This window comes from Meleagris gallopavo, chromosome 1 (genome assembly GCF_000146605.3).
Source record: "Meleagris gallopavo isolate NT-WF06-2002-E0010 breed Aviagen turkey brand Nicholas breeding stock chromosome 1, Turkey_5.1, whole genome shotgun sequence".
Lineage (NCBI taxonomy): Eukaryota > Metazoa > Chordata > Aves > Galliformes > Phasianidae > Meleagris > Meleagris gallopavo.
The window spans coordinates 87,572,638-87,594,544 of record NC_015011.2 but is presented as its reverse complement, the minus strand read 5'-3'; the positions used below and the strand labels follow the sequence as shown (position 1 = coordinate 87,594,544).

General features: G+C 41.6%; 1 long non-coding RNA gene across 1 annotated transcript; it reads left to right on the top strand.

Moving 5' to 3' along the window:
• Positions 1-11: 11 nt before the first annotated feature.
• Positions 12-5,038, top strand: LOC109369744. Its single transcript, XR_004161789.1, has 3 exons — positions 12-1,669; positions 4,277-4,342; positions 4,463-5,038. It is a non-coding gene; the product is annotated as an uncharacterized LOC109369744 (long non-coding RNA).
• Positions 5,039-21,907: the final 16,869 nt, after the last annotated feature.

Genomic DNA, 21,907 nt, shown 5'->3' with positions numbered 1-21,907 from the left:
GATAGAAAAGAGAGATAGAAATAATAGTAATGATAATTATAAATATATGCATATATATTTACAAAACAAATTATGCACAATGCAATAGCTCACCACCTACTGACTAGCCAGTCTCCAAGCAGTGGCTGCCCTCCTTGACCAACTCCCCCCTCAGTTTTATAGTTTTTTCCACATGATGTCATATGATATGTTCAGTTTGTTCAGTTTAGGTCAGCTTTCCTGGTTCTGTCCTCTCCGAGCTCCCTGAGCCCCCAGACCCCCTAACTGGCAAGACAGCATAAAGACCTGAGAAATTAGAATGTTCTTGGTTCTGTATAGCACTGCTCAGCAAAACTAAAACATTGGTGTGTTATCAACACTGTTTTTCCCCTAAAGCCTAAACTTAGCATCACACCAGATGCTGTGAAGAATATCAACTCTGTCCCAGCCGAAACCAGACCACCTATATTTAATAATCATGGCCTTGTGTTTTTCTGAATTTAGGTACATTTTGGGTGGAGTTTTCTTTTGTTTTCTTTTTTCCTTTCCTTTCCACTTTTGTTTGAAGGATTCTCCTTATGAGAAATTGAATATCTTAAAACGTTCAAAACGTTTACCAAAAGGAGAAATCAATATTTGGCAAAGTTAGATGTGAGAAGACCACACATTTTCTCAGAAATTTATACCTAAAAGAGCTCCATTCTGAGAAAGACACATTTCTAAGTATTTCAGTCTGAAAGTACCCTCTTCAGAAAAGCTCTCTTGATTGAACACCATCTTCTACTCAACTTATCAAGACTCTCAGCTTCATTGAGAGACTCTCACTTGCACTCTCTATCCTTCCACTGTGCTCTCAGTCATACCCAGGCCATCTGTGAGGAAGTGTCACAGCTGTCCCTCAGACCTGTGTTGTCTCTGCTGTGTTCGTGCTGCCCAGCCTGTGGGGTCCTTGCACTCGTTCTTCCCCAGCTCCTGCCTTACCAATGAATGGGCTGATTCAATGAAGGGGCTTGGAGCATATGAATACATTGCCTCCAGGATCCGAACTCTGTCAGTCCAAGGTCAGAGAAGGCCACCTCAGCACCCATCTCTCTCACAGGGCTGCTCCAGCAAATCCTATGCTCAGAGCACTGCTAGAGGCTAATAGTCCAACATCACCATCAGAAGCTTGCCAGCAGTTTCCAGGAGCATCACAGGATGCCCAGAGATACCCAACAGCAAAGGCTGTGGTTTCTTTCTCTTGTTTGTATCCCTCCCCCTCTTGTACTAAGAAGCTGGTGGGGGTGCATGCACAGACAGTCACACATGACACAGTAATTCAGAGAATATGCCAAATAAAGCAACCACTTTGGTTGAGTGATGTTCAAACCAAGACAAAGAGCATCATCAGGGACAGAGGACAGGGAGAGTTCAAATATCTTAGTGTACTTGAATGATTATCCAGGTAACATTTCTAGCTGCTTGACAAATTTTGATTCTTTTTTATAAGTAGGACTTATGTTTGAATCATGCAAACGCAAGAGGAAATCTCAGATCATTAACTTCTACTTTTATTTCTCTTACATCAATGACTGACAGCCCCAAGATGGAGGTTTACTTTTTTTCTGCTTTTCCCTGCAGAATCTTCCTTTGCATCCTGAGCTTCAAATCTTGCATTACTGTGCCATCTCTGAACCATGGGCTTCCTCAAGTAAGCAACTACAGTCAAAGCATCGTTGACAGTTCCACTGTTTGACAACCATTCACTTTAGGAGGGTTGGAAATTTGTTTTTCAGACCCACTGGTGTATAAGCAGAAATTACAGCCTTGGAAAGAAAACCTCTTGCCATCATCGATTATTTTGGTGGCAAAAATCTTTAGAGTGTTATTCAGACCCAAATACACTCTTTACCCATACAGTGCACTGCCATTCCCATACACCTCAAGATAGGAGAACTGCTTGGTTATAAATTCCTCTTTCTTTCCATTTTCTTCCTGTGAATAAAACATCTCACATAAGACGTGAAGACAAAACACTCCCTCCTATTTTTGCAGACCAACACAATTCCCACCATGAAAATAGTGAGGAATAACACTAAGATGTACTTAAACATTTCCAACACCTATTTTTCCCAAATACATCGTCTTTTTATGATGAAATCACTCAGAACTTCAAAACCTACTGTGTTCATCATCTTACCAATGAACTATGGGGTAAATAGTTGTATATAATAATAGGCTGATAAAAATAATAGGCAGAAGTCACGTCCTCTAACTGCCTGTGTGCCAGTCACCCTGAGATAGGGACATGTAGCACAGCATGGACAACTGTGCCTTAGTACATATTTGCAAGCTGTCCTCTGAATGGCACCTGGTGACCTATGTGTATCACTGTGCTGATCTCTTGTGGTGTTTGTTTTTCTCCTTACTCTGCTGCTTGATTTTGTAGAGTGACACGGTTCACTAAATCATGTTAAGGGCAAACATGTTCCCTTTAAAAATGTTAAAGAGCTTTAAAATTCAGAATTCACTGCAAAGAGATCTGAATAGGTAATGGCCTAAGATAGAAGACTGAGAAACCTATTGTGTCTGAAAGTCACCTTAAAGAAAAACCTCAACAATTACAACTCATCAGTGATAACACAGAAACTTAAGGACAAAGCTCAAGCACACTGCTTGCTGGTATTTATACTGCAGTTAATGCTAGAAGGTTAAGACTCACAGTAAAGTGCTCAAACATAGTTTTTATGTAAGTGGTTAAATACGAGGGCTGCTCTGAAAGTAGTGCCTCCTATATTATTATGTTGGCCCACGGCAGCAGAGGTAGATGTTGGTGGTATGGCAGTAGAGGCTATATCTTCCCATCAATATTCTGTTACATTTTGTTGCCACGTGACAGAAGGCAGCAGAGGGGCAGTCTAACACAATGGCATCTGACGTGTATGAAGTAAAGGTGTGCCACTGAAAAAATGGTGCCCATTGACATTCACAGATGCTTGCCGAACATTTATGGAGACCAAACAGTGCATGTGAGCACAGTGAAGCAGTGGGTGCTGCATTTCAGTGGAGGTAACAGCAAAATGAAAGACAAACCACATTCTGGATGGCCATGCAGAATTTTACAAGCACAACACAGAGGCTCTTGTTCATAGCTAGCAAAAATGCATAGCTAATGGTGGTGCCTATGTTGAAAAACAGTGTTTTGTAGCTGAGAATTTGCTCTATTAATTATAGTGTTGTTGTGGTCTTTGCACCTGTTGTAGTCTCCATGGAAATAAATAGGAGGCATTACTTTCAGAGCAACCTAGGTTGATAACTGGGTTTGCATGTCTTCAGTGTGTGCCTGTGACATGGAGGTCAACAAAGCACAAAAGTTTTTCAGCTTTTTCTTTTTTCTTATTTAAAAAAGCCTGATATCTCACTAACCTATGTAGTAGCTATATTTTTCAGAGATATTAGAGCTTCACTACAGCAAAAATCCCTGAGAAAGCTGACACAAAAAATATTTTAGTTGTTATGTTTGCTAAAGTCTTTGGCATTTCCCACAGACCTGCTCTACATGTGCTCGTGAATAATTAAAAGCAATTAAGAAAGGGCTTTCCCTCTTTTTTTTTAAAAAAAAAAAAACAAACAGCTATTGTTTGTAGTATCTACATTGCAAAACCACCTTTTTCCTTTATTATTATGCTCTAATACAATTTGTTTAACAGATTCTGCAGGACACAGTGAGATCTACCATTTCTATTTATCTCTGCAAAAATACCCTATATTTTCTTCTGTAATTTGTACCTGAGATGAAATAATACATATACTTACCACTGTCCATTTCAAAGCATAATTAGACTAGTTTTTCGAGGTCACCTTCTTAAAGCATGGAATTTCTGAAGTCTGGTTTAACTGCACTTCCTTCATGCAATACTGCTCTTCTTTTATCATGGCAACAACAGTAACAACAACAACTGAAAAGCCCAAGAAGGAAAATCAGAAAGACGATGATCATTATGATTCAGGAACTAATGCTGAGTGGTCTTCTGATGAAGGAACAGAAATTTTTTTTTAATTAGAAGAGTAGTTTTTCACCACTATTCATAGACACATTTGTTAATGAAAGCCCTGCATCCAATTCCAAATGCAATTTCATTCAATTTCATTACTCTAATTCATGACCTTACCAAAATTCACAAAAAACCTTTGCTTAACTGCTGCACCAAGGCATTTCCTTTTGAAGATGATCTTCAATTTTTCCTCGTATGATTTTTTCTGCTGCAATAAATCTTCACATCAACCTCGTGCCCTCTTCTTTTCCTTTTCTCTGCAGACTTCCTTTGCATCAGGTAAGGTGTTCAGCGTGTCAGATGGGTTAAGATCAACTTCATTTTTCAGTGTAAGTGGTCCTTTTTTATTTTCAAACCTGCCTTCCCCCAGGAGCAAAGCCTCTCACTCTTTCCCGTGTTGTTTATTTTAAAAAGTATCTCAGCACCTCCTACCCTCCCCATTCCTTCAGGGCTCAAATCCACTTGTGGGAGGTCAGAAGTGATGCATCGAACAGAGCACATCTGTGATCCAGAAGTCAGATCTGTCTGCACCCCCCACGTTTAAGCAGGAAGAGCAGTGGAACAGTCATGCAATGGTGTGAGTGCCTGGGCAGATGTTAAGATCTCTGGCCAGCCCCTGTGCTGCAGCCTGCATGGACGCTCCTGAACTTTGCTCTCCTGCTGGTTCTGGCTCGTGGACTGAGATGGAATAGATAAAGTGCTGGATTCACTTTGCTCTGACGCAGCTGGGAGCTGTACTTTACTGATAATGACTGCCCATCTCCATTCCACTCACAGGCTGCATTAAGATCTTTTGCCTTCTTTTGAGGGGCAAGGTTTATTGCAAAATCTCCAATTACTTTAAAATGACAAGCTTCAAGAGATGCATTGCAGACTGACTTTTTTAGGTCTCCAGCAAATGTTATCAGTAACACATAATGCAGTGGATGAAAAATCCACAGTGGTGCAGATATGAACAGCAGCTGCACATATTTAACGAATGTAGACCACATTTACAGCATCAAACATACCAGTATTAAACATGGGCAAGGAAAGACAATCAGTGCTTGATTATCACTATTACTATATTAGTTATATGAGATGCAAAAAAAAAAAAAAATTGCACAAAGGATAGAACTGCACCCATGGGCACTGCTTCCCTCTGCTACCTCTAACTTCTCCTGCACCTGCCCTACTCTCAGCCCTTGAAAGTACGCTGGGTACAGCCCCAGGCAGCAGCAGGTGAGCATGCTCGCTTTGCAACTCTGAACTGAAACGTTGCCAAGTTTTTTTTGCATCAGTTTAATTCTTCTCAGCTTGCTAACAGAAACCTGGGCCTGAAAGAAGTTTCTGCGGTCATCAAATCCAGCCCCTCTTGAGCACTGACACAAGATTGCCCAGTCCAGCCAACGTCTTTGCCCAGCTCTATCTTCTTATCGATTCAGACTCTTTGCCCTCACTGCTGGCCAGAGGACACAACTGTTGTTTAATTTGTAGCTAAATCCACTCATGTCCTACTTAAAACCATTTGCTCCTTTACAAGCATGTTTAAATATCGTCCCTGTTCACATTCTCCCCTAGGGCTTACTTAATGCTGCTTTTCAGCTTCCTTTTGTCTGACAAAAGAAGCCAAGTCTCTGGCCCTGGGGGCGTCTTAAATGACGTTCTGCTTCGCAAAGTCCAGTTCTCAGCCTCAACCAGACAAGGGCGTTTTCTCTTCTCAGTTCTCAGTGCAGCACATGCATGGCAGAGGCACCACATTGTTTGAAAAGCTGATGGCTTTGGTCCCACCATACCTCAAACAACTTGCCCAGGCTTCTCCCCATCATGTTTTTCCAAAATGAAAATGTAGACACTGTTCACCTGACCACCTTTTGTGCATTTCAATCTTACTTCATATTTCTCCAAAAAAAAAAAAAAAAAAGAGATTTCCTAATTATGAGCTGGTTAACAGCTAATGAGAGCCTGCGACAGCATTCAGTGACACCCTTGCAAACCTCAAAAAAAGCCACTGACACTGACCAACAAAATTTTGTCTATCCCGGTTCTCCTTTCTCTTTCTACTTTTATGAAAAAGAAACGCATTTTTTTTTATAACCACTTACCTTCTGCCGTGATGACAAGTTGAATTTTTGCAACCTTTGTCCCATATGGGTAAGTAGCAAAACTGCACTCATACTGCCTGCTAAGGAAGATAGTAATATTTTACAAGTGCAGAGCCCACTGGTTGCATTCAGATGAGGAGTCTGGGCCAGGAGAACACCAGGTTTCTTTCATGTCCGTGTTGCAGCACTTCCTGCAAGGACACAGAACAGTAGTAATAAGTCTCGAAAAATTCCAAGTAATGGATGCCAAAATTGGGGTGATGGACAGATATTCTGGACAGTTCATTGCTATTGGTCTTGGACCACTGCGCCCACACTTTGTGGATGTATTCTGGTTTGGAGAAGGTGCATTCCAGGATCATGTTGGGGCCTGGAAAAGCACGGACCACTTCTGTATGTATAATGATGTCTCCAAGTTGGCCTTAAAAACTAATGGAAGAGTTTTCAGCACAATAAAAGTTTAAGCAAAGCTTTCTCCTAAACTGCCTTTGACATGATTAGGTGCCTTAGCCCCAGATAACTCTGAAGGTGCTGTGCTCATGCCTATAATAACAACAACCCCTTTTCAATGAGAAGATCTAGAGCTGAGAGATGCTGAAGATCCCTGCTCCTGTGCTGCTTCAGCAGGAAGCTGCTTTTTCACCTTTGTGTTGTTAAATAGCTCCTGCACGGCCTGAAGCAGTGCCCACTTCAGTATCAGTGTGAGCAGCCCCAGTACGAATGGCTTCTTCCTGAATTCATTTCACAGAGCATGTTGGCAGTCCTCAATGTCTCATGTGAAGGAGTAATGGGTCAGTAAAACGAAGGGGCTTTCAACATGAGCCTCCATTACTTGTTTGCTGCTGCTCTGATACATCCCCATGCTGCCCAAGCTTGGGTGGGAGCCACTTGGGGCACCCACAGCTCCCCTTTGGCAGGGAAACAAATAAGAACTTGTCTGTGTAGAACTGGCTGAGGTTTGAGCCAGTGCTGCCGAAAGTGACATAAACACAAAGGGAACAGGTGCATGGAAAACAAAGTTATTCGATGGACAGGGCAAAATTCCATCTCCTTTTTATTTCTGTTCATGAACTGTTCATCTTTTAATTCATTTCCAAGAGATGAAAAGAGGTAGGAAGGTAAAGACAAATAAGTCTGAGCGGATAAGTGCTATGGGAAGGGCTACATAAAACTGGCTTCATTGGACTAAAGAGCTTGTTATAACAAATGCTAACTGGTTTTGCTAAAAGTTTTGCATTAGCAAATTCCAATTAGCAATGTTTGGATTAAACTAGCAGACAAGAGATAGCCAGCATGTCACCTGTCACATTCATACTGATGCAATATAGGTCAAAGGACCACGTAAACAAGGCTCACCAAGAAGTATTTTAATATTTTGTATTAAAATGAATAAATTCCATACGAGGAATTTGTGTTTTATTTTGTATTGCTTATTAGTAGCCTAATACTTCAGGTTATTCAAAGTAGAACTCTCTCACACAAAAGGGTTTCTAACTTAATATTTGCAAGTCAAGGCAAATAGTCTATGCTATATAGTTATGTTAACTTCAGTTTGCCAACTCAAGTACTGTCCACTAGCCGATATTTGAACACCATGAGAAATTATTAAATTTCATTCTGCATCTATTCTCCACTAAGGGGATGATGGGGATCACTTTCACTACGAAAATAGTATGAATCACTTCAGCAAGGGTTTCATTCTCAGGAAAACAAGAAATTAAAAAAATCCTACTTCTCTCTGAATGGTATTGTATTGAGCTTTCTCTTCCATTTGTATGAGACTTCTATTTAGTTTGCATCTGAGAACCTTTTATTTTCTATGAATATACTTATGAAATATTTCTCCTGAGTTTAAATGCAGTCTGTCTCACTGACTTTGAAGACAGAAACAGCCTATACTAGATACCAAGATTCATTTTATCATACCAGTCAAATGCAGGAACCTTCACTTTTTCCTTTCCTAATTGAAAAAGTCTTATTCCACAAAATTCTGTTTCCTAGATAGCAATAAATGCTCCAGCAAGCAGGACTGTCAGCTTACTGGGGTGGAAGGGCTTGTGAGCTTTTCCCTTTTTCCTCAGATAGCTTTTTGGTTTAAACTTCTAACAGTGATGCAGTTCTCCTTACTCTAATTTGCTGAAAATTTTACTTGCAATGACAAACTTGTTTCTCAAGCCTTTAAAGAGGCCCATAGGGCTGGGTGGGGAAGAGGAAGAGTCTGTTAAAGGGGTTACAGTTGTCCAACTTACCCTTGCCATGAAGTGTTTCAGCCCTTCCTCCTTCCTGCACACAAAGGTATGTGTGTGAGAATGAGATTTCTCTTTGCTCTTTGAAAGCACAGTTTGACTTTTCCAATGGGAGATGAGTACATGCTGTCCTGAACGAGTGAGATCAACTCAGTGATTATTCCGATGAAAAAAAGGCTAGATGTTTTGAATAAACTAATGTAATCTGCTCATCAGCACAAACCATTTGCTCTTTATCAGCTACATGATATAACCAAGGTTATTAGAAAGTTGTCACAGAACAGAAGATCACTACCAATAGTTAGGATTTGCTCTAGAAATACACACTAGCAAGGTTTTCTCCCTCAGTCCAAAAATACCACCCTTCCCCAGCCCCTGCTCTGTGGATCGAGTGCGGGTGTCCCACCACCACTCTAACTTGCAATATGGGGTGCTGACAGCAAGCAAGAGACGGGGAAGAGCCATCTTCCATCTTCTCTTTCTGAAACTTGGTTAAATACCTCAGGTTCTCTGGGGCTGTTCTTGGTAGTTTCTCAGAAAATGAAGTCAGAATGGCCTGCCCTGTGCACACAGGCAGATGTGCAGCACAGTCACGCTCATCACTTTAGCTTAACTTCAAAGAAATGCTTCATTAAATGTGAAAGCCTCAGTTTTCTGTTGCAGCAACAGAATTAGTGTGTGTTGTAAAACCTTAATGCTGTAACACTATATATTCTGTAAACCTGTGTTCAAGACTTTTTTTCCTTTGTCTTTTCAGATGAAATCAGTGTAAACAGTTTACTAGGTTCTCCCTTGAAAACCTGGTAAGGGTCTGGGGTTGAATGTAAGGTACATAGCATAAAAATATTGCTTTTTCTTTCCCTTGCCTCATTTCCTTTGTGTTATTTCAAAATAACTCAGATACACAATTATAAGACTCAATTCCCACTGCCTTTGAAAAAAAATTGAACCTAAGTGAACTGAGTTTTCCATGATCATATTTTCCAGTGGAGCAGGAGAGCACAAATTAATTTCTGCAGGATGGAGGATCCCAATTGGTTGACCATACCTCACTCAGTTTGGCTGGTTGTTTGGGGTACCTAGTATCTAGGTCCTGATATTTCCTTCCTGAAAGCATTTCTGGGGGGCTGAGGACCTTTGTGAGCCCCTTTTCTTTATGGCACCCCTTCCCAGTACTCAAGCAATGAGTACTCTGAAAGCTGCCAGACATCACACGTAATTTTCTTCCCAATAGTTTTCTGCTTCCTTCTCAAATATTGACCTGTGCTGGCCATGGATCTCTCTCTGCACACAAAGACAAAGAGCTCAGGTAAAAAACAACAACAAAAAAAAACACTCACACACTATTTCACACACTATTGGATGACTGCATTGATACCATTTCCCTAATTTTTGCATATGCAAAATTTTGGTAGTGTTTAATCAAGCTAATGTGCTGCAGCTGGACCAGCTGCTGCTGCTACTGCTGGCCACGTACTGAGAGGCCTCCAGGCAGGTGTCTAGGAGGACACATGCTACTGCACTTTTCCTTTTTTTGTTTGCTTTACTCAGCTACCTAAGGATATGCACTAAAAGCAGTCATGGATGCCTGGGTTGCTGCAAAGGGAATGCAATCAAGTGATAAAATCTCCACTTGTCACACAGAAACAACTTAGAAACCTGTTCGTGAGAACTGGGAAATCCCAAAGCTGAAGATGAATAGAATATCCAAGCCACTGTATTTGGAAGCCACAGAAAGAAGTAAAATAGTAAAGGTATATGCTCTAGTTTCTGGTTCACACAGGAGATCACAACCCAAATATTATTTTTAGAGACTAGAGTCCAAGAAAATTGGACTTGAATCTAGAGTTTGAACTTTCAGTCATGGGCGGAGTTACCTTAGATCCGCCTGCTGATCAGCTCATGCTGATTTGTACCACTTAGTGTAATATTCAGGACAAAGAAATCTCAGATGAGCCTTTTTATTGATCTGAGAAATGCATCACAATTTGACAAGATAGCCCAAGTGTCATGGGATGTATTCAAAGAAATCCCTGAGCAGCTTCTTTATGTTACTAGATTGCTATGTCTTCCCGTTAGAATATGTTCCCTCCTGCTTAATGTGATATCCTAAAAATACACTGCTGCTGTGCCACAGCGAGTTGGCTGAATCCAGCCACCCAACATCATTGCTGACCTTAGTGATTAAAGAAAGGAAAAAAAGGCACCTCCAGTCTTGATGGATTTTTTCCTCAATTGGTCCCAGTGTTCTGTTTGCAGCAACACAAATTATGGCGAGAGAAACCCTTTCTTTTGGGCTGGACTTGGCTGCTCCTTGTGGGAACCAACATCACAGGCAGATGCTGTAGGAACTGTCAGCCTGGGGGAATCGTTGGGCTCTGAGCACCCCTGGGTGCAGCGCAGAGCTGCCCTGCATGCTGCTCACAGATGCTTCTGCTGCCTCATATGGCACTAATATTTTCCTTCGGGTGGCGGGAGGGTGGCAGTGGGGGATCCTCTAATTATTTTCTGCAGATCCATTCACTGCTGGAGGAGGCATTTGGAACACTATAAATGTCTCTTTTCATTGCAATCACCTCGATTATACGTCACGTTCAGAAAAACCTCAGCTGTCATACCTTTCTCCTACCTCAGTTAAAGTAAGCTGCACGTAAGGAAGAAGCAGAGCTGCAGTTAGTCCCACAGAAAAAGAAATCTTGTGCTCCAGAGACAAATTCAATTATTCACAAAGAGAGCCTTCTCGGAAATGCAAGTGCACGAGCTCTTTCTGCCAGAGGCGAGGATGATTACCCTTGCAGACTAGTGTCCTCTAAACATCGCTTAAAGAAAGTGCTGCTCCCCTGTGAAAAAGAAGCGGAGACTTTGAAGCAGAATTTCATTAAAGAGCAAGCTAACCTTCCAGGTCCATCTGACACTTAGAGCAAAATCTCCCTCTTTGTCATTGCTTTGTTTTTGCATCTAGCAGGCATTCTCCATGTGGCACCAAGAGGAGCCAGTGGAGGGGGTTTCTCACTTTGTTTCCTTTTCTTCCTCTCCTCCTCCTCTCTCCTGGCTATGTGCACACGTCTGCACATTGCTTTTGACATAGCACAGCCCTGGTTTCAGTTGCGTTGTTTAAACAGCACTGCAAAGACACACACACCTCTTCTCAGTAGTGATTTTTCTGGCCAAAAGATGTTTGAAGATTTGATCAGACTGTTCATCCCTTCCTCTCGCCTGACAGCTCAGAGGAAGGAAGGCAAACAAGGAGATCCCAGCCCTGGCCACCTGCCTGCTCCAGCGTGATCTGCTCTGGCTCCAGGGATGCTCCTTCCAGCAGAACTGCAGGCATGAAATGAACATTTCATTTGCTGTGACATCCTACAGACATTTTCGGCAAATCCAACCAGGCAATAGCTCTTTAATTATGCCTTTTGCTCATTCTGCTGGTAACTATTGCTTTCTTCTCTGTGTCAGTTGGGAACTTGCTTTTGAATGGCCTTGCCCAAAGCTGTGAGTTAAAACGAACCGGTAGGCAAGGAATAGAGCCTGCAAACCCTCACTTCTTGCTGTCTGGGGGAAAATATCTTCATAACTTGTTAAACTTGTTTGGTGTTTAAGTAGGCCTTTCAGATAAGGCAATAGGGTTCCCTTTATGAAAGTAAGAGGATCACAGAGAAATCTTGGGCTGAGTTCCTGTGGGTGCTCATCTCTGGCTCTCTATTTCTGTGACAATTGCCTGGATATAAGAAAGAGACTGCAAAAATTGGCACTAATGTTTTTAACTAGGAGGCCTAACTTACAGTTCATGTTTTAGAGAAAGAGAACATAAGTTTGGGACTAAATTGAAGAAAACAAGCTCCATCACCTTCTCCGTCATTCCAGACACAGCTCCCTGTGGTCCTCAACCTTTAATGTCACTGCTGATCAGTGGTGGTCAGCTGCTGTAAACTGTTAAAAATTGCATTGTGCAAAGCACAAGCTACTGACAAAAACATACACAAAACCCCACAACCATCCAACAAAACAAACACAAATCACATTGTCTGAAAAATTACACACCAGTGAAAATTAATATGTGAGTGCCAGCTAGACATGTCCAAAAACTTAAAGACTGCATGAAGTCATTATTCTCTGAATACTATGGAAGGCACATACCAGCCCTGTTTTTTTCTTTATTTCCCAGTTGCCTTCTCTTTTTCAGCTGCAGGACAAATCATAGTTTCCCCCAGTTTTGTACGGCATCACCTAAGGCATTTCATTTGTACATCTCATGCTCCAAATTTTGTAATAAAATTAAGCTAACTAGGTAAATGGTTGTGTAACAAAATGCAACAGCACTCATGGCTTTAGAAAGGTGTTGGTTAAAAAATAGTAGGCATTGTCAGTGCCGGGAAATATCTGCTCATATTAGACTAGAGGGATTGTCATCTCCCGGTCACTTTGGCAGAATCCTCAGAGATGATGTTTGGAAAAGCTTTTATGAATTATGCCAGCAAGAGAGGACAGGACTCTGCTTGAGAAAGGGCTTTTCACAAACACTGCTGTGGAGCCTTACCGTGAGATCCATGTGAAAGAGGCAGTTGTTTAGACAAACAGCAGACCACTCACTCAGAAAGGAGAAGTGCTGTGAGCCTTGATGAGTTGCACATCTCATTATCCTGTGCAGACTGCTTCTGCTGGGTTTTGTTCCCAGATTAATTTAAATTCCTCTGCGCTATTGTATGCAAATACCATCTCCCAGACACACAGCCGTCTGGCCAGAGCTAAACACAGAAGCCTGGATAAAATTCACTGCTGAAGAAATACATCAAATAGAAAAGATTAAAGGTGTGAAAGTGAACTTCAGATAGAGTACCAGTGACAGTTTGAGAGCAGAAGCAGTCTTTTTTGTGATATATGTATTAAAAAAAAAATAAAAAATAAAAAAATCAAATAATTTGCAGCAATAAAAGGCCAAGATACAGTGACATTGAGAATCATAACCTGGATCTTTTTTGGTAGAATGCTATGAAAGCCTGAGACATTAATGTGTTTGTTTGCATGCAATACTATTGCAGCCCTATAAACAACTCTCAAACTATCAGCGTGTCAGAAGCAATCACAGGGAAGTGACATCTCTCATCCATTACATCCATCATCAGTTAAGCTGCCAACAACATCCTAATTCCTTGTCCCTTCAGAAATGGTACAAATGAGAAACGCAAAGCACAGATTATTTTTCATGTTGATTCTGTATCTGCAGAAAAGAGACTGCATCTCAGTGAAGCCTGACCTTAGGGCCAGGCTTAGTTCCTGGATCCTCACAAAGCAGGAGGCCTCAGCTCAAAACTGGGAAAAGGGAAAGAAGGCAATTCAGAAATGAGTGCAACTCACAAGGGCGGCATGGGGCAAATGCTCTCTCTACTTTGAGCGTCTCAACAGAATTAACAGCTGTTAGATAGATAGGATAAATCCAGCACACAAATAGTAGATGCTGAAAAGGAGAATAGGGAACTTCTTGGATGTTTTTGCATAATGATGTTTTTCAGATGGTAATCAAAGCAACGTTTAGACATGGATCCTTTTGGTTCACTCCATGCCCAAAGGTGTAATATGAAGTTGCTCTAGGGAGCCTACAAGCACTCATCAGTGCAGTAGAGTGCACTCTGTGCCAACCTCCTCTGAGAACACTCCTTGGACAAATAGCCAATGAGAGGATGAGAAAATATTATAGATTTCAACAGATAGAGCTTGTCTCATTGTAAGTTCCTGAAGTTTTAAACCAACCGTGAATTAACAGACTTCTAGTTTCTGTTTGGTTGGTTAGTTTGCAAGAGTACAATGCTATAATGGGATGATAAAGCAGAGTGGCAAATACTTTGGCTACAGCAATTGAGAATGAGCTCAAATGCAGCAGCCACAGATGCAGAAATGAAGAAACAGAATTGCTTAACTTTAAGAGGCCTCAGGTAAGCAGGAATCTCCAGCAAGATATCCTCACTTCCACTACCAGTCCTTAAATGAGGTCTGGGAATGGGTGAATCCTGGCTCCGCTGGGTTGGCCCTGCCTTCCCACCAAGCTCGAACACTACTTCAGTCTGTGACTTAGCATTTCCACTACAAAGGGAATATGTAAAATAAATGATCAGTTTCTAGCTGCATTTGTCACCTCCAGATACAATACTAAGAGGGGCTTGTACTGCTTCCCCTAGTTCCAGTAAAACACTATATCCCAAATAATAAAGCTCTTTCATTGTCTAAAGTTGGAGGAAAGATCAGAGAACTACATCATGAAAATCATTCCCAAGTGTCACTTGGTGGTTATGAACCACAGGTTGATAATCTTTTGCTCTACCCTGCCTGTCACTTAGACCCCCAACCTAAGTGACACTTCCACCTCAATTTACAAGACACCTTCTCCTGACCCATTGCTTGGCCTGAGCACCACTCCTCCATCCTCTGACAGCAGGCTGGACCTAGCTGCTGCACTGATGATTGGGCTGAACAATAATAATACCAATGGGCACAAAATCATCTGAGACCTCTACCAGAGCAGCTGAGCTCTATTCTGCATGATGGCCTCCATTTTTTTTTTTTTTAATGAGTATGTGATGGCTCAGATGGCTGAAGGACACTGCCCAAGATGAATAACAGGTAGCACCTGGACTCTACTAGAGTATGCATCCCAAAAACAGAGCCACCATGAAGGCAAGGGAAGCTGCCCGTGTTCTCCAAATCTTGTCTTCCAAATGGCTGAAGACACCTTCTGCCCCTTGGAAAATAAATAGTTCAATAAATTAATTTCAGTTTTCTGCTGTAATTGGATTATAAAAATCAGCATCTTGCTTGACTCTCCTTCAAGTTAGTAAGCTAGAGAGTTGCACTGTGACAAATCAAATACCTCTAACAGTATTTGACATTTTAATTGCAAATAGGGAAAAACTCTCTCATTACAGAACTGAACAAGTTGGCTTGTGAATCAGACTCTCCAGAGGACACTTCCCTGCCCCCTGCTCAGCTGCACAGCAGCCAGAGCAGCAAGCATCATGCAAACGAAGCCAGCCGCAGCCATTACCAGTCATCCTTTCTCCCTTCAAAATTGCACTGACTCATGCGGTATATTTCTCTAACAGATGTGCTATGGCAAAGAGCTTGGCAAGGAGGGAAAAAAGCCCGCCACAAAGTTATACCAAAAAAGAAAACCAACAAAAAAAGCTCCCACACAGATTTTAGATGTGCCGTAGATTTGTGCACGAGCATTGGCTCAAAATCATTTTGGGCTCATTTAAATGATTTCACTGAATACTCTAGAGAAGCATTTGGCTTGCAGTGATTCTGGAAATCCTTGGCTGTGGTCTTTAAGGATGCAAGAGAAAGTATGGGGTTGGGGAGCAGTGCAGCTGGCCAGCTGCTCAGAGCACAGGTACAATTTTAGAAGTCTGATTTAATATCTTGTTCTACTAGTGATGCTCGTGGCTAAATGGGAAATAAAACTAATCTATCCTTATTAGATTTGGGTTGTAATCTCATATCACCCTCATATATTGTACTTCCCTGGCAGCCTTCCTGCTTTGCACTGACTGTAATTCCCAGGAAGCAGAAGAGGCTAAAGTGCATGATAAAATAAATGTAAGTTCAAAGAAAATTCATATATAGTTTAGTGGTTTGAACAGCAGAGAGACTTAACAATCTTTACGTGAAACCAAAAGGGAAAGAAAGACTCTATGGATATCATCAGTTTAACCAGAATAAACGTTTAGTGATACCAGCATGGATGCTACGTGAGTTTGAAAACACTGGGTGCAACAAATGTGTTTCATTGCCAATTTTTTCCTGATTAGAAAAGTGCCTATATCATATACCCCAGGAAATGAGTAGTATTTTTTAGGGGAGTAATTGGTTGTTCCAAAATGAGCTGTGGGTAGTGCTGAACAGAACAAGTACATTAGCTATCTCACACTTCAAATCATTATCTAAAAGAACATTAACCAACAAATAGCTTAAGCGTACTTGATCTTGGTTTGGCACAAATTGGGAGATTATATCTCTTGACACATCTCCAGATTTTTTTCCTGCAACTCCTCAGGAAATTTTTCTGTGTAAGGGTGGATTTTCCTTCTCGCACACGAATTTTCTTATGCCACCCTGACCAGCTCCTCGAGCAGTGTCTCATGTAGCTGGATGGGCCCTCTAGCAAGGAGGTCTCCAGCACATCTATCAGCCTGACATCTATTGTTTTGCATTTTCCAGAAACAGTGTGTAGCAACCCACATTTGAACACCACTAAAGAGCCTGTATTTTTTTCCTGATTCCTCATGTCATGTAGTTAATCTTTGGGAAAATGCCAACATCTGTCTCAGGAGGTTGTTATTTTGCTCCAAGAGACCAAAATCAATCAATCAATCAGTGGTTTGGCAGTGCTAGAACATAAGATTAGGACTCTCAAAGCAGATTAAAAACACAATCCCCTCAATTAACTTCTCCAGGATGGGATAAGGTGGTTAGGGCCTCATTAAGTCAATTATTAACAGAGATGGTCAATGTGCTACTTTTTTATCTGAATCTGTTTTTAAATGACAGATCTCGTTAACTTCATGTACAACTCAGACATAGGTAAAATAGTGTAGCTACTGCCCTGCTTGCTGGTCGCCAGGGACAAGCTGCAACCATGTGAACATGTTAGATACAGATCCTAGTTTGCATATCCCCAGTAATGTTCCTGTTTTGGAATAGGAAAAAATGCAGGGTATGACATCTCTCATACTGTATTTCACAAACTATCTCTCAAACAAGGAAGTTCCACAAGCACTCACAACCCCTGCCCTTTGCATGAAGAATTGGTCAAAGGAAACATTTTGTGCCTGAATGCTTTCAGTCACAACCACGTAACTCACAGCTTCCTGGTCCTGAAAAAAGCTTTCAGGTGCACATGTATTTTTTACAGCTGGAATGCAGGCACAAAAAACTTGCACTGAAATTGCTCTGATAGTTTTTCCTGCCAATATGCTCATCATCCTTTGAAAGCCCTTCCATAAAACCCCATTGCATTTTTAACAGCTGAACTTTCCCTGCTGCCTTCCAGAATTTTTCAAGATTTAACCTTAAAATGGTAGCAGCTATGTGTAGAGAAAATGTATTTCATCTTACTGCAGAAACTGGCTACTTGTCAAGAGGATGGAAACTAAGTATGCGAGTCACGATTTTTGGGTCGCAGACCCAGCGCATAAAGGCCAGTTTCTCCTGCCATTATGTGTCATGCCCATAAGGCAGCTAACTCATCTGAGTTAAGGGATCAGCCTCTCTATTTGAAAAATGAAGGTATTCAGGGCTCCGCCAAAGGGGGAAGAAAACCTTAACATTGTACATAGACTGAATTCCCTTACAAGAGTTCAAAGGAAAGAAGCTGAGATATGACCCAGAAAGACTGAAAATAGCTGTAAAACTCTCCATTCTGTGACACAGTATTATAGCCACGTTCCATGCTTGATAATTTATTAAAACTTCCTCCTGCCTGAACAATATTGAAGCACAGCCAAATGAGCAGTAGCCTTGGCATGCACCACCCTGCACTGTACCTGTAATTAAAATGATGCCAGGCAAGGGTCTCACTTAACCTTCTGTCAGGTTCCTGTAGTGCTCATAGAGCACCACATAATGTGAGGTATCACGTGCTTGCTGGCCTCCAGGGAAAGAGCTCCAAACTGCTTGCCTGTGAATGGTCAGAAGGTGGACCAGCTCTGGTGTTGATGAGCTTGGTGCAGCTTGACAAATGATGGAAGTGGCTGGAGATACCCCAATGCTCTCTCTAAGCACAGAAGATGGCTTGTCAGCAAGACCCAGCAGTGTGATATGTGGCTGGTCCAGAGTAGGGACAGCTGAAGGCCAAAAATGATCCTTGTGTTCACTCATCTGGATAAATATGTGTTGCAGTTATGGATGCCCACCAGTGGGAATACCCGATTAAAACATCTCTAGTTCATAGTGCCTCAATGCATTCAAGTCAGGCTTCTTTTTTCCAGGAGTTGAATAACATTTAGAAGTCCCGAATCTTATTCTAACTTCAGGTATTATTGCTGGTGAAAATCAGAATGTTTGTACTTTGACAGCTTATTCTGCATGTATTGCTATATGATTAAGATTCATACGTGAATCTCTAAACCCAAATCAAGCTCATCTTCCCAATGAAAATATAATTGTTACAGGTTGGCAATGGAAATATACAGTAAGCACGTTTTGTGAAAAGTAATATATCTCACCTCATTTATCTTTTCATCCTCTGTTAGCACCTTTTTTTTTTTGTTTGTTTGTTTGCTCATCACCCCAGCTTTACAGGATTCAGAATCTAATTCATATGACTGGAGTGCCCACCATAAGGGGTGAGTGCTACCAGAGGCAACAATTTCTTCCATGCACCTCTTTCTCTCACTTTCTTTATATAAGCTAAGGTAGCACTATCCAGACCAGAAAAGCAGAAACTAATTATTAGAGCTGTGCAACTGAAATGATGGAGTTTCTTAAGACTACAATTGAGATAAGAAACTGCCTAATAAACTAAAAGGCAGGATGCCTGTAGTCTGTCAGAGGAGTAATTGAAGACTGGAAAAGACACTTGGGGTACTTGAAGACAGGCTGTGCAGACCCAGAGAAGCCCAATTACAGCATCTCAATTTATACAGAATAAATTGAAGACAGGGCTAATGGTGAAGAGAATGAAAGCTGAGTACTTGGCAGAAGGCAGTGATTGACAAGGAAATGCATAGTTCCCTCTATAAAGAACTTATTTAAATTATATAAAAGGAAAGCCTGACTCCAGTCTTCAGATACTGATTTCCACAGTGCTGGACCCTACCAGGTACAGCGTTGTATTTGTTGCTTTTCAGCCATTCTGCTTGAATGAAGTTAGGATCCACAAATACAATACTGAATCATTTGTAATTAAAGACATCTTAGTAAATCAGGATTTCTGACTGGAGAACGGGAAGAGGTGGGAAGAGCAAGGACAGCCTGCTGAGCACTCATTATCACAAAGCTGGTGATTATCAGTGGCCAGCCTCGGCAGGACTCATCAAACCACCACCATGCTGTAGTGACCAGTAGAAGAGGCAGCTTCTGGGGATAAAGCAGCAGCCATGGATGCATATCAGTGCTTGGAAAGTCCAGCTTCCTAACAAACAAGGTCTGAAACATTCACAAGTAGCTAGGTGCCACAGATGGGAGCATTTTATCCATGACAGTTTCCACCATAGCTCTTTCCAGAACATGTAGTCAATATACTATTCACATTCTTTTCATATTATAACAAATTATCTAGAGAAGAATTGTTGTTTCTGTAGGTATACATCCTTTACCACAAGAGCTCTGGTGGTGCAGAAAAAGTGAGTGCAGATCTTGTAGTAATATCAAAATACCCCTCCAACTCCCCATGCTCTATGTTATACCTACAGGCCTGCTCTTGAGAAAGCAGCACCATGCACATCAAACTCCCAGGATACCTACTGTGTTGTGGGGAAACAACATAACCCCAAGAATCATGCCCTTTGAAAGGACATGACCAACTTCCATTCTAGCTCTTAATATGCTCAAAAATTTCTCCCCAGCTTTATCTTCAAAGCTAGGTTTTAACTTTTCTCCTCTCAGCTAAGCTACAGACTGCCCATAACATCATGTTACCATGCTGTAGTTACCTCCAGCAACTCAAAGAAATAAACTCTCTGAAAGGCCCTACAACCCTTCCAAGGCCAGGTGATTCTGCACACCCCTTGACATGCCTCCAGTCCTTCTCCTGCTAATTATCACCTAAATAGATGCTAATGAACAAGTGTTCTGAGGGTTTAACTTTTTGCAGCTGGTGATGCCATTCCTCCTCAATTAAAGACAAATGTCTCAAAGGTACTCAAATCCTTGTTTGCTGCCAAGATAACTATGCTCTCGGAATTATAGGTTAAAATCCTTCAGCAGAACTCATTTTGCTGTTCCTCCTTCATTTAAGGGCTTACCAGAGATTTAGCAGCCACTGTATTTCAGGTGAAACAATGCAAGACAAACAAAACATCATAAATCAGAAATGTTACACTTCAAGATGGGTAGAGTCATTAATAATAACAACACTGTGATACATGCTAATTAGATTTTTAGGGAAAGAGACAATGCTGTGTTGCTGATAAAGAAGTTAACGCTGAAATCTTTCTCTTTAAAACAGAGGCTTGGCTTAGAGATATTTTAACTGTCAGAGGTTTGTCCACTTGTCTTAGCAGGGTCATAAGCTGTCTCTGCCATTTCTGTGTGTTGGTGGTACATTCTGAGCTCTGCCAACGCTGCCTAACCTTGTGTCTGCCTACACTCAAACCCAACACTCTTCACTCCCATCAGCACCTGCTCTCAGGCTCTGCTTGGCAGAAGGAGGGACTACACTTTAAAAAACAAAACAGCACTGGAAAGCAATCCCTAATTGCTTTTGCAGCTGTGTTGTCCCCCTGCTGCAGGCAGCAGCACTGCAGCGAGGGCAATGGGAGAGGGCAGCAGTGGGGATGGGACAGCAGAAAGATCACCACACCACCCCATAGCCCCTAGGGGAGGCAAACTGCTACAGCAGTACCGTGAAGCAGGGAGATGGTGTAAAAACTAAACCCAAACCACCCACAGATACCCTCTTTGAAAACGGGCCAGCTGTTTCTCCACAGATGTAAAAAAAAAATCGAAACATCTTACAGGAAAGCTTTCCCCATCCCTCCCTGAAGGCTGCCCTTCTGGCCAAGAGCAGGCTGACTGTAAGCATACAGTTAGTTCTCTGACGCCTGTGGTTTTCCAGCCACATGTTTGTCACACTATCAGCCTTTGTCTGGGGCTTTATACAGAGCAGAAATTTGTGCCTGTCCTGCGGCAGAAGTTGTTCTTCTCCTTTCCGGTTTATCTGGTTACTGGCAGGCTCCATCTCCCAGCCCATCAGTCAATTATTTTCTTCCTGCCTGTCGTTTAGCAGCCACCTCTGCCGGCTGTACAGATTGAGCAACAGTGCATTTTAAAAAGGCTTAAAATCCAAATTGACTCAAATTATCCCCAGGTGATTTGCCCATAAGCTAGCACAGGGATGCCCAGGTGTCACTGAAGCCAAGAAATGACACTGCCCTGAGCACACAGGAGCAAGCTCCCTGGCACTCACCTCTGGCACTACTTTTGGTCCAACAATTCACCTTAAAGCAGGCACAGAGCAGAATGTCATCCGTGTCAACGACTGCTAATGCATTTCACAGTATATTTGATTTTAATACCTGGATATTACATTTTGCAATACCAAGAGATAATAGACAGAACACAAGCGTTTCCATGGGACATGGGTGTATTTTGTGTTTTATATTTTCTCTGTGCTTTGCTTTGGTGGTACAATATGCTTATACGCCATTACCATAAATTCAATTGTTTGCAAATTCTCTCTCAATTTTCCATCCTCTGGCAATAAAACTACATTTAGAAAGGGCTGTCTTTAGCAATTGCTTGCCATCCTTTTATTGATGGATCCTCCGAACATCTCATTGCACTTTTATTCTATTATCCTTTTAATGGTTTTTCATTTCCTTCAACACAGACAGCCACAATTTTTTCCCAA